The sequence below is a fragment of the Prionailurus viverrinus genome, chromosome A3, assembly GCF_022837055.1.
Source record: "Prionailurus viverrinus isolate Anna chromosome A3, UM_Priviv_1.0, whole genome shotgun sequence".
NCBI classification, from domain to species: domain Eukaryota; kingdom Metazoa; phylum Chordata; class Mammalia; order Carnivora; family Felidae; genus Prionailurus; species Prionailurus viverrinus.
Window position 1 is genome coordinate 26,638,886 of NC_062563.1, and position 13,493 is coordinate 26,652,378.

Consider the following 13,493-nt stretch of genomic DNA (forward strand, 5'->3'; position numbering starts at 1 on the left):
TTTCTTTTTCCATCTCTTCCTCCCACCCTCCCTCCCTCCCCTCCTCTCTTATTTATAAACTATTTATTTACAGCACTGCATTTATTGGGTGCTTCCTTTCTGCCAGGCACTGTGGTAAGTACTTTACAGCCTATCTTTCTTGCCACATAGCTATCTCTTTAAGAGGTAGGACCTATTATTATCCCCATTTTACAGATGAGAACTGAGGCTATGGAGCGATTACCAAATGAATAAGGGGGCAGAGCCAGAGTCAAAGTCTGTTCTAATGCAGCTTGAAAGCCCACAACTTTGGCCTTTTCTGGACTCACAAAGCGGAGGACCACAGGCAACATCTGCCTGCAGTTGTGTTTTATTTGGCCTACTCAACACTTTATAAAATAGAGAATTCGTTGTGAATGTTAAAAAAACCCATATAAATTGGGAGATCCCATATAAATTGGGATCTCCGAGACTTGGCCACACTGGACCTGGGTTTCCATGTGTCAATCATTAGCTGGAGAGAGTCACAGTTGCCCCAGGGACAATTGATGTGTGTGTTCCATTCTGTCAGATGCTCCCCAGCTTCCCACTGACCTGCCTCGTTCATTTTTGTTGCCTGTCCAGCCCCTGGAAGCATTTGAGTTTATGACTACTGGGTTCACACTTCCTAGTAGTTGGATTTGCCTTGGGATGTAGTGAGCTTGCCATCACCAGAGGTGTGCAAACTGAAGCTGGCTGGCTACTCACTGGGGGTGTTGGGAAGGGATTTCAAGAGCCAGTTGAGGAACTGAGTCAAATAACATCTAGTCCCTTCTGGCCCTGCAATGTCAAATATTTACGTACGACTTTGCAGCATATATTGTTAAGAACTAACTTCCCCTTCTGGTCTCAACTTACTGTTTCAACTTTCCTTTCCCTTCACCTTAGTTTCTTGATCTATTTATATGTTTTGATCATATGAGTATGCTGTATGAATTCTTATAAGCTTCCTCAAATCCTTTTTGGAACAAGGCATGGGGAAGAAATAAATCTATAATAAATACTTACATAACAGGCTTGGTTCCCGGTATAGAAAAGAAACAACAACAGAAAAGAATTGTGCATTGAATAGCTTGTATAGCTTGTAAGTTGTATGAGTTGTAACTGTCAAGTTATCTCAATTTCTCTGAAATTCTCAAGCTCAAGGGCACAAAGAACAGAAGGACCTAAGAGTCTAGATGCCGCAGCTGTGAGTATATGCTTAGATGCTCCCAGGAAAGGCAGCCTCCAAGTTTTATTTCCCACTTTTTACCTGAAATAGATTTTAAAATTATAAAACTGTGGCAGGTTTCTTTTTTTTTAATGTTTGTTTATTTTTGAGAGAGGCAGAAAGAGTGCATGTGAACAGGGAAGGAGCAGAGACAGAGGAGGACAGAAGATCCAAAGGAGGGTCTGTGTTAATAGCAGACAGCCCGATGTGGGGCTTGAACTCACGAACTGTGAGGTCATGACCTGAGCTGAAGTTGGACACTTAACCGACTGAGCCACCCAGGCACCCCAAGGATTGTTGCTTTGTATCACTAAGTTTGGGGTGGTTTGATCTCCAGCAACATAAAATTTTATTTTATTTTATTTTTTTTTAATTAAAAAAAAATTTTTTTTTCCCAGCGTTTATTTATTTTTGGGACAGAGAGAGACAGAGCATGAACGGGGGAGGGGCAGAGAGAGAGGGAGACACAGAATCGGAAACAGGCTCCAGGCTCTGAGCCATCAGCCCAGAGCCCGACGCAGGGCTCGAACTCCCGGACCGCGAGATCGTGACCTGGCTGAAGTCGGACGCTCAACCAACTGCACCACCCAGGCGCCCCAAGCAACATAAAATTTTAACAGTAACCCAATGATCCACGCCATAAAGAAAAATATGTGTAAAAGTGATACGTTTCTTTTCACAACATTTCATTCCATCTCACTCCCCAGAGGTAATGCAGTTAGCGGTTTTAAGTGTATCCTTCCAGACCTTTTTCTATACATTTACATATGTGGGTATAATAGAAAGATATAGGTTTTGTGGGGGTTTTTTAAGTAAGAAAATAGAAAAACGCAACTTGCTTTTTCTCAATAACAAAGTCTCAGTGATCTTTTTAAATTTACAAAAAAAAAAAAAAAACTTGAATTGTTAGTGATCCATTCACATGTTGTGGTAGCCAGCTTCCAAGGACACCCTCAACGACCCCCTCACACACACTGAATTCAAATCCTTGCATAGTCCTCTCCCATACCAAACTGCAGTGGCTTGTATGACCAATAGAATATGGCAAAAATGTTGGTGTGCCACTTCTAAGATTAGGTTCTAAAAGGCACTGCAGCTTTGGCTCAGTTTCTCTCTCTCTCTCTCTCTCTCTCTCTCTCTCTCTCTCTGTTCTGGGGAAAACAACTGCTGTATCATGAACAGCTGTTCGGAGAGGCCCACATGGGGAATAACTCTTGCCAACAGTCACATGGATGAACCATCTTGGAAGTAGGTGCCCCCAGCCCCAGTCAAGCCTTCAGATGACTGCAACCCTGGCCATCTTGACTCAACCTCATGAAAGACCCTGAGCCAGAACCACCCAATGAAGTTGATCCCAGATTCCTAACTCTCAGAAACTGCATGAAGTAATAAATGTCCACTGTTTTAAGCTACCAAGTTTAATAAATTACTGAGTAATTTATTTGCAACAATATATTACTGTGTGTGGTTCGAGATTTTAAAAAAGATATAAAAAAGGATGTAGTAGGGGGTGCCTGGGTGGCTCAGTCGGTTAAGTGTCTGACTTCGGCTCCGGTCATAATCTCACAGTCCGTGAGTTCCAGCCGCACATCGGGCTCTGTGCTGACAGCTAAGAGCCTGGAGCCTGCTTCAGATTCTGTGTCTTCCTCTCTCTGTCCCTCCCCCACTCACACTCTGTCTCTCTCTCAAAAATAAATACAACATTAAAACATTTTTTTTAAAAAGGATGTAGTAGAAACTCTTTGTCACTATCACCTCTAAACTCTCACCTGGTCCTCTATCCTCTCCTCTCACCCCCACTTAATTTGGAGTAAGGCCTTGGGGAATGTTAGATTTATCATCCTGGGGACAGAAGCAGACATGTCCCTCGCCTTTCTCACAGATCATCTGGCCCAAGAAAGTCTGCAGCAGCGTGATGTCCCCTTTCAGCAGCTGTAAGACTGTGCCCTTCTTTCTCCACAGGAACTGGGACATTGGCCTTTTCAGCCTAGATGCCATTTTTCCCTGCCAAGACCTCAGACGCCCACGCGCATCCCCACATCCTGTCTCGGGTCTGGGGGTGGGGGCTTCCTTTCTGTGCACACTAGTGGAAAACACTACCTGGCCTTTTTCCTCAACACATAGAAATCAGCAACCAACCACTCACCTCCCAACATGGAGTCCCACCCTATTCTCTAGACTTCTCTCCCATGGTGTTCCCCCTTCACCCTGCCTCAGTCTTGCAGACATCGCCCCAGACTCCCCGATCTGCTCTTAAACCCCTCCAAGACATCGCTCACGCTGATCCCTCTGCCCTGCAAGCTCTATCCCCAATCCAGCCTTCTGAAAACAACCACCCATCTTTAAGACTCAACCTATGGGGCATCTCTGTGACGGTTCCCCTGTCAGCCCCACAGGCCTCCTTGTGCCCAACCCAGCCCTGTCAGTCCACGGTATGCTCAACAGCCAGAGGAGCTGATGTGATGAAACCCAGGTCATGCCTCAACTTCCAGTAGGATAGTGAGGAGTCTCCACCCGACCTCTGCTGCTGAAGGTAGCTCCAAACTCTGGACAGAGGCCTGGAGCAGTTCAGGCAGGCTCTGAAAAGTCAACAGTCGCAGGCAGACCGGGGAAGAAGTACCACCAACTTGGCAGTGAGTTTACACTTAGTTTTCCTTCTGGTTTTCCCTGGGCTGGTGTCAGTGAAGCCCCGAACCTAGAGGTGGGCATCAGTGCAACTGGAGGGGGTGACAGCAGACACCTTCTAGGGGCGTCTGGGTGGCTCAGTCGGTGAAACATCGGACTTCAGCTCAGGTCATGATCTCACGGTTCATGGGTTCAAGCCCCATGTTGGGCTCGGTGCTGACAGCTCAGAGCCTGGACTCTCGCTTTCTCTCTGCCCTGCCCCTGCTCACACTCTGTTTCCCTCTCTCTCTCTTGCAAAAATAAATAAACGTAAAAAAAAAAAAAAAGAAAAAAAAGAAAAAAGAGAGACACCTTCTAGTTTTGGCTCCAGAAACAGGAATGAGGTCTCTTAACCATCAGAGAGATGAGGTTGATTCCCATTTCTTTTCCCCATTCTCTTGTATCCTAGCCCTCAGGCTTTCCTGGTGGTAGAGGCAGTGGCCGGTGCCTACAGGAGCCTGAAACTATGAGGAAGAACCTTCCTCTCTAACTGCAGGAGCTGTGGCTCCCAAGAGCCCAAGAGCTGTGGCTCCCAAGATGGTGGGATGAACCCATACTGCTTTGGCCCCAGATGTGGGTGCAGCTGTGGGAAAAGTGCATCCGAGTCAGGTAAATGAAGCTTCAGGGAACCACAAAGTTGCCAGGAAAGAGGACTTTGGGAAAGTGACCCCACAAAGTTATTTATGGACTTCTGGGCTCACCCGGTAGCTGCGCATGAGTGGATCTAGCCTAAACAGCTCACCGCACACTTTGAGAAGCTGAATCATGAACTAGGCTGATGCCGGAGTTCTGGCCAGTGAGTGACACTCGCACGGGACAGATGTATGTGGAGTCACAGAGGGTTTGAAAACAGGGCTGACACTGGAACCACAACCCAGAGAAGGCAGGCAGAGCTTGCGGCTCAAACCCACTTTGCCAATTACCTGCTGAGACAAACACATCGACTGTCTCTGCAGGATTTCAATGTAACCCGGAGCTCATAACATGATATTAAAAATGTCCAGGGTCAATGACTCGCAATACAAAGAAGCAGGAACATTTCAGCTTGCTCGAGAAAAGACAATGAAAGGATGCCAACTCGAAGGTGCTGGAAAGATCTGGAAAAGCCTTTAAAGCAACTGCTGTAAAAATACTCCAGGGGGAGCAGGGGGAGTTAGTGCTTAATGGGTATGGAGTTTCAGTTTGGGAAGAAGACAAAGAGTTGGAGATGGCTAAGTGGTGATGGCAGCACAGCCATGGGAACGTACTCACTGCCGCTGAACTGTATGCTTAAAATTGATTAAAACGGTAAATTTGAGAGGGGCCTGGCTAGCTCAGTCAGTAGAGCATGTGACTCTTGATCTCAAGGTCATGAGTTCGAGCCCCAAATCGGGGCTGGAGCTTCCTTAAAAAAAAGCGGGGTGAGGGGCGGCGGGGGACGCCTGAGTGGCTCAGTTGGTTAAAGCATCCAACCTCAGTTCAGGTCATGATCTCACAGTTCGTGAGGTCTAGCTTCGCGTCAGGCCCTGTGCTCTCTGCCCCTCCCCCGCTTGCACTCTGTCTCTCTTTCTCCCTCTCTCTCTCTCTCTCTCTCAAAAATAAATAAACATTAAAAAATTAAAAAAAATACAAAAGACTCCAAGAAGTAAGGATGGAGACTCTGGGCTTTCTTCAGTTTTTTCATAAGTAGCAGATATACATTAAGATCTCCATTTGGTATATGGATATACACCAAATATATAGATTTTTTAATCTTTTTTTTTATTAAAACAATTTTTTAAAATGTTTATCTTTGAGAGAGAGAGAGAGACAGAGTGCTAGCAGGGGAGGGGCAGAAAGAGAGGGAGACACAGAATCCAAAGCAGGCTCCAGGCTCTGAGCTGTCAGCACAGAACCCGATGTGGGCTTGAACTCATGAATCAAGACATCATGACCTGAGCCGAATTTGGACTCTTCACGAACTGAGCCACCCAGGTGCCCCAACCAAATATAGATTTGAAATGGAAAAATACAATAAACAAAAATGTTAAACTCAATAGGTGAGCTCAACAGCAGAATGGAGATGTCACAGGAAAGAAAGAAACTATGAACTCAAAGACAGGTCAGTAGAAATTGCCCCATATGAACAGCAGAGGAGAAAAGGTTGAAAAAAGATAAGCAGGGTCTATGGGACCTGTGTTAAAAGGTTTAACACAGCGGTCGTCATCAGAGTAGAAGGACGGGAGAGAGAGTCTGGAGCATGAATGCTTCTGGCAGCTCTATTCATCTCCCCTCCCAATTTGGGTTTACCCTGCAATATGTAAATCAATAAACAAAAATGTGGTCCATCCATACAATGGAACACAGCTCAGCAACGAAAAGGAATGAACTATTGACACCTGCTACAATTTAGGTGAATCTCGATGGCGTTATTCTGAGCGAAAGAAGCCAGTTTCAAAAGGTGCCATGCTACACAGGCTTCCATTTATGTGACATTCTCCAAAAGACAAACACTATAGTGATAGGTCAGTGGTTAACACAGGTTAAGGGTGGAGAGAGTGTGTCACTACAATGGGAAACACAAGGGTTTTTTGAGGGGTGATGGAACTGTTCTGTTTCCTGTCTGCGGTGGTGGTTACACAAAGGCACGTGTTAACATTCCTAGACCTATCCACCAAAAAAAAAAAAAAAAAAAAAAAAAGAGTTAATTTTATTGCATGTTAACTGAAACAAACAAACAGCTTGTGGTAGTCAGGCTCCGACATGGCCCACAATGATCCTCACCTCCTCCTACCTCTGCCCCTCACATTGAAGAGGGTTGGCATGTGTGAGCAATTAAAGTGACAGAAGTGATGGTGTATGACTTATGGTCTATGAGGCCAGGTCATAAAAGACACTGCAGCTTCTGCCTTGGTCTCTTGAATCACTCACTCTGGGGGAAGCCAGCCAGTGTTGATAGAACACGCAAACAATCCTGTGGAGACAAACTGAGGCATCTCACCAACACATACACACCCCCTTTTGACCCACCAGGTCCACTACCAGAAACGTATCCCACTGATGTATTTGCACATGTGGCCAAAACACCAAACTCGAATATCTCAGAATAGGTTAAATGCATTATGCTCCATTCATATTGTGGGATATTATGAGGAGGGAAAAAAGAATGAAAAAGATCTGCACACCTGATACTGAAAAAGCTCTAAATGTGTTATGTGAAAAAAGCAAAAGCCAGACAGTACGACTTTGTGGGTTTTTTTTTTTTTTTAGAGGATATATACATAAACATAGCTCCAGAGATAGCATGGAAAATTTCTGAAAGGCTTACAAGAGACTGTTAGCACTGTTTGCCTCTGGGGAGGGTTCTGGGCTAGGAGCAGACACTTTTTTTTTTTTTCACTCTACAGGTACATTCTTTTGTACTTTTTGAATGCTTTACCTTGAGCATGAATTTCTTTTCTTTTTTTTAAAATTTTTTTTTTTAACATTTTATTTATTTTTGAGACAGGGAGAGACAGAGCATGAATGGGGGAGGGTCGGAGAGAGAGGGAGACACAGACTGAAACAGGCTCCAGGCTCTGAGCTGTCAGCACAGAGCCCGACGCGGGGCTCGAACTCACGGACCGTGAGATCATGACCTGAGCCGAAGTCGGACGCTTAACTGACTGAGCCACCCAGGCGCCCCCATGAATTTATTTTCAATAAAATTTTTGAGTAACTTCCATAGTCAGAGCTCTGCCCTCAAGGGGCACCACGGGGACCCCTTTGCACATAGATGGCTCAGGGGGCCCCTTAGTGAGCCCTGAAAAGCCCCTCCTTCCACCATCACCTTATTTGCTTGCCCTTGACCCAGAGACAAGCCCTGATTAAAATGTGATCAAACACTCTAGGTTGAAAAGCCTTCTCTGGCTCCCTGAGGGAAAAGGCTAAGGCTTCCTGTGCAACCTCATCTCTGCTCTCCAACTCCCTGGATCCCCACACAACACTGCTCACTGATCCCCACAAACTTAGCTCTCTTTCTGGTTTTCACTTCACAGTCTTTCCCCTCAGTTTTTTTTTTTTAATTTTTTATTTTTTAATGTTTATCTTTGAGAGAGAGAGAGAGAGTGCACAAGCGGGAGAGGGGCAGAGAAAGAGGGAGACACAAAATCTGAAGCAGGCTCCAGGCTCTGTCTGAGCTGTCAGCACAGAGCCCGACATGGGACTCGAACCCACGAACTGTGAGATCATCCTAGGCTGAAGTCAGATGCTTAACTGACTGAGCCACCCAGGTGCCACTGATTTTTTTTATTCATGTTTTTTATTTGTTTTTGAGAGAGGCAGTGCAGTGTGAGCGGGGGTGGGGCAGAAGGAGAGAGACACACACACAGAATCCGAAGCAGGCTCCAGGCTCTGAGCAGCACAGAGCCCGATGCAGGGCTTGAACTCATGAACCACGAGATCATGACCTGAGATGAAGTCAGACACTTAACCCACTGAACCACCCAGGCGCCTCAAGGACACTGGTTCTTAATCTCTTATTTCCAGGGTTCCTCAGAAGCTGTGTGACCTTGAGCTAGTTACTCCACCTCTCTGTGCTTTAGTGCCCTTATCTGTAAAATGGAGATAATAGGAAGATCAACTTCATAGGGTTAGTCTGTGAACTAGATGGTTGCTTATATAAGGTGCTTAAACATGGCCTGGCAAGTGGTAAACGATACATACTGGGTATTACTACAATTTCAAGGTCCTAGGAGCTCAGGAGAGGAAAATTTCTTAGAGTAAGATCTTGAAACACTACTGAGTGTGATATAAGCAGAGGGAAAGCCTAAACAGTAGCGTGGAGACATGAAGGGCGAGTGGAATACGAATGCACAGTGGAGTTTCTCTCTTACGGTAATTTCGGTAATTTCAGCACTTGCTTCTCCCCTCTGACAGCCCTGTGGGTCTCATTCGGAGGGTCTCCAGGGCCTGGCATAAAGATGAGGCTCAGTGAGGTCTCCCAGGTTTCACCTTCATAATCCACACCACATCATTTACTTAATACATTTCTCTACACCAACTCACTTTTTGTAAACTAAATACATTTCTTAAAAGGAAGCTGTCAACCACATCTGTAAATGAAAAAAACGCAAATACGAAGCATCTCCGACATAAACAAAATGAAAGCAAAACAGTGTCACTAAATTCTAGCTAGCTAATGTCTGACTCTGAGGTCTGCTCTCTGTTGCCCGGGCAGATTATTAGCAAGTGGTACAGAAATTAATGACCTGCTGGCACTGAACTGAGACTTTCTCTTTGGCATTGTTAGCAGCAGTGAGAAAACAAGAAGATAATTCTCTTTTGCTAGCGCCCTGTACCCCCTAAGCCATTGAGCACATTGTTAGAGAGGAAAATATCCCCCACACTCGAGAGAACACATGTCAAATGGCAAGGCGCACTGCCAATTTTTTTTTTTTTTTTTAAGAGAGGCAGATTTTCAGAGAGGGATGGGGCATCTTCCCAGGCTCCTCCTCTGCCACCCCTGGGTGGGCATTGTTCCCCACTTGTGCTGAGTCACCGTACCTGAGAAGGAGACAGTTTCTGGGGCAGGCCTTTTGTCCCTTTCCGTCCAGTCCCGCTGTTCACCTGGTTGGGCTTGGCACCCTGAGCTGATGATCAATAAAGGATTAGACGTAAAAACAAACTAACCTGCTTGTCCTTAAATAATGTTATTTCAAGGGAAACGTCCCAGCTCTGAAATAAACCAGGTTTCAAGTAAGAATTTGAATTAATTCTGACAACATAATCCAGAGTGCAGGATTTGCCTTTAGGCTACGGGGTTTTTTCTGTCAACTCCACTAATGAAAGAGAGAAAACTGAGGAGGAAAAGGGATCTTTATTTTGGGGCCAGGCAAATCTTATTATTCACTAAGCTTCTCTGAAGTGATCGGAACATGGAAATGAGAACTCACCTCTTCCTTCTATCCCTTCTCTCCTTCCTTGTCTTTCCTCCCTTCCTTTTCACTCCATTCCATATATTCTGAAGGATTTATGATGTATCAGGACAGCGTTTCCCAGCTTTGGTTCCTTTGAATACCAGCTTTTTCATTTCTGCCTAATCTACAACCTGCCTCTACTGGAGTTACTTTTTTTTTTTTTGTAAATGTGGGGCACCTGGGTGGCCCAGTCGGTTGAGTGTCCAACCTCAGCTCAGGTCATGGTCTCAGTTCCTGAATCTGAGTGCTCACTGCTGTCAGTGCAGTGCCCACTTCGGATCTTCTGTCCCCCCAGGCACCCCCCCCCATGCCGCCTCTGTGCCCCTCCCCCACTCGTGCTCTTTCTCTCAAAAATAATAAAACATTTAAAAAATGTAATTCCCATTGTTTCACTTACATAAATTGACCCCATCCTAAAACAATGAAATTCAATAAATCAAATTCTGTCCAGTCACAACCCAAACTGAGAACTACCAGGCACCTAAAACTACCCCATTGACCATGCTTGGTGGGAACTTCAAGGCTTGTCAGGGAGGGGCCTGCTGAGAAGGCCCTCCATTAACACTTGCTGGCTGATCACAGTGCATGATCCCCACATCCTGCCGCAGGCAGCTTTGCTCAGATTTTAGCTCCTGGAGAGATTGTTAAAATATTCCTGGGCTAGGGGTGCCTGGCTGGCTCAGTCGGTGGAGCATGCTACTCTTGATCTCAGGGTTGTGAGTTCAAGACCCAGGTAGGGGGGACAGATTAAAATCTAAGGGTGTCTGGGTGGCTCAATCAGTTAAGTGTCCTACTCTTGATTTTGGCTCAGGTCATAATCTCATGGCTCATGAGATGGGAGTCCCATGTGGGGCTCTGTGCTAATTCAGAGCCTGCTTGGGATTCTCTCTCTCTGCCCCTCCTCTGCTCATGTGTGCTCTCTCTCTCAAAAGAAACATTTAAAAATAAAATAAAATCTTTAAAAAAAAAAATCCTGGGCCACATTCCCAGAGATTCTCTGACTCAGCTGGTCTGGGATGGGGCCTGGGAGTCTGCCCTTTTTTTTTTTAGTTTATTTATTTATATTGAGAGAGACAGAGAGCAAGAGGGGGAGTGGCAGAGAGAGAGACAGAATCCCAAGCAGACTCTGTGCCATCAGCTCGGAGCCCAACATGGAGCTCAAACTCACAAGCGGTGAGATGACCTGAGACGAAATCAAGAGTCGGACATCCAACCAACCGAGCCACCTAGGCACCCCTGGGAGTCTGCATTTCTAACAAGCTGCCCCAGGTGATGTCAATACTGCTGGTCTGAGGACCACAAGGGAGTAGATAGATCTTGGACCACTAGGCATCAAAATCACTTGTAGGTGCTTCTTAAGATGCAGATACCTGGAGGGGCGCCTGGGTGGCTCAGTCGGTTAAGCGTCCGACTTCAGCTCAGGTCACGATCTCGCGGTCCGTGAGTTCGAGCCCCGCGTCAGGCTCTGGGCTGATGGCTCAGAGCCTGGAGCCTGCTTCTAATTCTGTGTCTCCCTCCCTCTCTCTCTGCCCCTCCCCCGTTCATGCTCTGTCTCTCTCTGTCTCAAAAATAAATAAACATTAAAAAAAAAAAGATGCAGATACCTAGGCACTACCTATAAAACATTCTGATTCCTCAGGTGGGCGGGTCCCCAGAATCTGCCTTGTCAACCAGCTAAGGAGTCTCTGAAGACCACCTCGAAGAAACTGCTTGGACCACCATTAGCACCTGGAACTTGGAGTTGAGGTGGCCCACCTTCAAGGCCAGCCTGTAAGTCGGGGACGACTCCTTCCCATTGCCTGGGCCCCAAACCTTAGCGCATCCTAGGACTCTGGTTCCCTCTTACCCTCCATTCGGTGCCTCAGCAAATTCTGTTGGCTCTTCCTTCAAAACATTTTCAGATTTTCTTTGAAAGACTCCAGCATGTGGACTTGGGGGTGGAAGAGCAAATAACACAAGACCCGTGAAATGTTGAGAATCGCTGATCTGGGAGTTCATTACTCACAATTTTTAGGTAGATTTAAGGTTTTCCATAATAAAAATTTTTACCTTTAGGTCTTTGATCTAAAATTCATTTCTGTGGGGCACCCAGGTGGCTCAGTCAGTTAAGCATCTGACTCTTGACCTTGGCTTGGGTTATGATCTCATGGTTCGTGAGTTGGAGCCCCGCATCAGGCTGTGTGCTGATGGTGCAGAGCCTGCTTGGGGTTCTCTCTCTCTCTCTCTCTGCTCCTTCCCCCACTCACGCGCCCTGTCTCAAAATAAATAAATAAACTTAAAAAAATGAAAAAATAAAAATAAAATCCATTTCTGGGAATTTATCTTCATGAACATATTACAGGGAAAAAAAGTAAATAAAAATATTATTCAAATAATAATAGTGAAAAATTGGGAACATACTAAGTTCTCCTAATAGGACATTAAACTATGGGACGCCCCTCAATAGAATCTTGTCATTTAAAACGTTTATTCAGGATGTGTACCAACATGGAAAATGTGATATACTATTAAGTGAAAAACAACATATGAAATTGTATACATTGCATTATTAAAATATACAAAGACTCCTATCTTTAAAAAAGATTGAAATTTAGTGGGGCACCTGGCTGGCTCAGTCAGTAGAGTGTGTGACTCTTGATCTCAGGGCTCTAAGTTTGAGCCCCGCATTGGGGGTAGAGATGACTTAAAAATAAAACCTTAAAAAAATAAAAAAGCTTGAAATTTAAAGATAATTCATATATCCAGTATCTGCCCACTTCCCATCACCTTCAATGCAATGGTCCTTGCCTGAGCCCCACCACCTGGCTTGTATCCCAGCACCAGCCCTGCATTGGTCTCCATGCTTCCACCCTCCCATCTTTATTCCACATGCAGCTAGAAGGGTCCCTCAAACTATAAGCAGATCTTGATCCTTCTCTGTTCAGAACCCTGCAAAAGCTCCCCATCTCTCCAAATAAAAGTTTGGACTTTACCACTGGCTTCCAGGATATAGGATCTTGCCTGCTCTGATCTACTGCTCTGTTCCCTGCCTCAGTCCTGCCATTCCAAACATGCAAGCTCCTTGCCACTCTTCACTCAGTCATTCCAGCTTCAGGACCTTTGCACCTGCTGTTTCCTTTGCCTGGAATGTGCTGCCTCCAGATATCTGAATGAGTGGCCCCTTCCTTCTTTCTGGCAGCTCTTGGGAGAGGCTTTACCTGAACTCCTCATCCAGAACAGCACTGCGAACACCCCAGACCCTTTATTTTTCTTCATAGCAGTTGGTCAGTACCTCCCCCAGTACATGTCTTCATTGGGTCGTGTACTTACTACAATGCAAATCCCTTAAGAACAGACTTTATGTCTGATTCTCTGCTGAATCTCTAGTACCTAACACACAGCCTGGCACATAGTTGGTGACTCGAATGAAAGAATGTGGGAATAAATACCGAAATAACTACAAGCCTCGTGTGGGCTTTGTTTTTGGGTGATTTCTCCTTCCCCAAAACCTCCTGGCAGTAACAGACCCATAGCAGGAGCCCAGTGGGAACTAAAGTGGCTGATCATTCTCCCATCTGAACCCCGCTCCCCCCGCCCCACTGCATAAAGTACATCCTGTGAACTGGAGGCAGTAAGGGGGGGGGGGCTAATGGTAATTGCTTTGGGAGGTCAGATCCTGGCTTAACACCACCAGCTATGTGGCCTCG